The following is a 3394-nucleotide window of genomic DNA, read 5'->3' on the forward strand; positions in this document are numbered from 1 at the left end:
TAGGATAAGGACATGGAAAATAAGATGAAACTAAGGCAAGGATTTATGTAAAGGATTGGATCAAACGGATCGAAGGATGGAAAATATGCATTGGATAATGGATAGGGTATTGGAAGAATTGTGCTTGAGCGGATGGAAATGAAGGCAAGATCAACATTGGCACATACCTTGAGGGGTGGTGGACTGATGGACGAAGAGTGGGTTTTGGATATGGAGATTTTGATGAAGGAATAGCTAGGGATTTGTGGACATAAGGACCCAAAATGGAAGAAGGAGGTGATGGAGGAACAAATTTGAGAGGTTTGGATGGAGGAATAGAAACTTTGGATGTTTCTTTAGGCTTTTGTGCTTCATGGAGCCGCTTAGGGATCCACATGGTTTTTGATTTTTCATGCTTTTGTGGTTCCTTGGAGTGGATTGCTAACACAAGGGATTTAGGAACCCATATAGATTTTAACTTCTGTTTTTGAGCAATGGGCCTTTCTGACCTTTTGGATTTTTCCTTTTCTTTATAGATCATATTTTTCTTTGCTTTGACATGTTGATTATATTGGACATGTTGATCCTTGAATACATGTGGATTTCTAGCCTTATGACATTTATACTTGGCATCCAAATTGCTTGGGGGGGGAAAGGAATGCATGGATGGATATGAATGAAATGGACTTCTTTTGGATTGATGAAATTTACTCAAGGATTTGTGCCTTTTCTGACCTTGCATAGAGGATGAAGGGATATAAGGACCTAAGATGGATGGAAAGTATGATGGGGAAGGTGTATGTTTTGATTTTGATGGAGGGATACCAACATCTTGAGAGTGAGTTGTGTAGACATGACCCTTAAGATCTTCTTTGATATGGAGGGGTTCTTTCTTATGGAGGTCTACTGCTTTGCCTTGATGAATATCTTGACTTGTAGGATACTCTTTTCTTTGGGAAGAAGATGCGAGTCCATTATGAGGTGGATATGATATGAGAGAAATAATGAGATCTTGAAGTGGATTAGATTGGACCAAAGTGGAAGAACCCATTATGCATGTTGAGGGTTCATGAACATCTTGCACTAACACGTTAGAATCATGAAGGAAATTAGGATCATGAGGAGGACTAGGATTTTGTAGTGGACATGGTTCAATGATAGGCTCTTCAAGAGATGGAATGGGAGAAATAATGGGATCATCAAAACAAACACAATCTTGGAGTGTATAAGGAGCGTTAAGACAAGGAGATGGAGGAACAAAAGGATCTTGTGGAGGATTTAAAGGAATAATTTGATCTTGACAAGGAGGAAGATCATTGGAATCCTCTTTAAAGGTGCTTTGCTCTTGACTTTTAATGGGATCATCGGAAAGGATGGAAGGGATATCTTGATCTTTCATAGGAAGTGGAATGTCAATGGGATTTGAACGGACATTGTGTTCTTGGATAGAATTGACAGGAATAAGTGAATCATCATGAGTGTCTGGGGAAATGGGATCTTGGTCAACAATTGGATGGGATGATAAGGTTTCAAGATCTTGATCTTCATCTATTTCAAGACACGTTTCTTCATGCTCTAAATTATCCTCTTGACATGGGGTTGGACTTTGGATATGCATGGGGGATTCTGACAAGGGATCAATGTTTTGGCATGAAGGAAATGCACTTTGAACATTTGTGATGGATTCTGGCAAGGAATCAATGCTTGAACATGAGGAAGAGGGACTTCGAATGGGGTCCTCTAAAACAGGTAATGGCAATAAAGTGCATGGTGGCATTGGGTCTTGTATTTCTGACAAGGATGTGCATCATGAATTGGATTATCTTGGCAATCAATTATGGATAGCCCTTGGATAATTTCATCCTTGGGTGTATTGTTTGATGAGGACAATATGGAAGGTTCTTGTGAAACTTCTAAAGGTGTAGGGATAGCTGCCATTGGAGAGTCAATTTGTTTGTGGGGAGATGAGGCATTGCTAGACATAAGTGTATTATTTTGATCTTCCTCAAAGAACTCACTTGGTAGGTTCCTTAAGAGCCTTGCAATAAAGCCACCTTTCTTTCGAGGTTTTGACATGGTTGTATCTGGAATTTGAACTTGTTTGGCAAGAATTTGGTCTTGGTTTGATGTCATGTTTTGATTTCGAACTAGATGTTGATCAAATTGGTTTGACATGTTCAAAATTTGGCTTGGTGCATGTTGCAAGTTTTGTTTGTGAATTTGTGATTGTAGTTGTTGACACTGAGTTGTCCATTGAGTTTGTTGTTGATACTTGACAGTCAGTTGGACATATTGTTGAAATTGGACCATTGGTTGTGTTGGTTGTATATGTTGGACCATTGGTTGTGTCTGTTGGATATGTTGAACAATTGGTTGTGATGGTTGAAAATCTGATTGATAGTAAACACCTTGTTCTTGTTGTGAAGGCACATAATGTTGTTGTCTATTTTCTTGAAATTGTTTCATCATCTCTGTTTGTGAGAGGAGAGATGGTATGTCTGATCGTTCGATAAGAGATCTTACATCAATTGGCTCAATATTTGGATTTTGACCTAGAAATTTTTGAAACATTTTGGACATTTGTGATCTATTCTTCTCAATGTTTTTCACTCTTTGTTCCAATAACTCCTTTTCTTGAGCTAGTTTCTCCTCTAGTTTTTGTATTTGGAGACTTGTTTCATCATAAAAAGTTTGATCAATGTTGCTTTGTTGTTGGGTTGGATATAATTGTGATTGCATTGTCGGTTGATATGTCAAACTTTGTTGCATCATTGGTGCTTGGAACCTTGTTTCAATAGACATGTCACTATGCAATGTTTTTGGGATTGATTTTAAAAGGATGATGTATGATATGCAACTAAATGCAACCTAAATAGATGAAAATGCAATCTATGGCAAGAATGCAACCTATGTTTTTGTTGTTTTTCAAGATTTTGACAAACTCTTTGAAATGCAAACCTAAAGACTCACCCTTGGGAAGTTGAAATGAAGTCAAGACCTTAAAGGACAAAGGACCAAATGACAATAGGACAAATTGACAATGTCTCACCTATATGCTTAGATACTAAGCTAGGTTTGACAAAAATGATATTAATAAAAGGACAAGTTTTAGACAAGGTCAAGACTCCCTAACAACAACTTAGGGTATCATCCAAAGTTTTGATTTTTCAAGTTTGACAAACCAAATTTTTGAGACTAAATGCAAGAAGGCAATGATTATGACAATGACTTAGGATATGACATGAAAATGATCTAAGGATATGATATGACAAGATGAAGCCAAGACAAGATGACAATACAATGATGAGGATATGCGAAGACCAATGACTTGGAATATGCAAAATGCAACCTAGGCAAGACCTAATTTTAGCATGACAAGGATAATGCACGAATGTCACCTAAATGGAAATCTAGC

Source organism: Cryptomeria japonica, chromosome 7, assembly GCF_030272615.1.
Source record: "Cryptomeria japonica chromosome 7, Sugi_1.0, whole genome shotgun sequence".
NCBI lineage: Eukaryota > Viridiplantae > Streptophyta > Pinopsida > Cupressales > Cupressaceae > Cryptomeria > Cryptomeria japonica.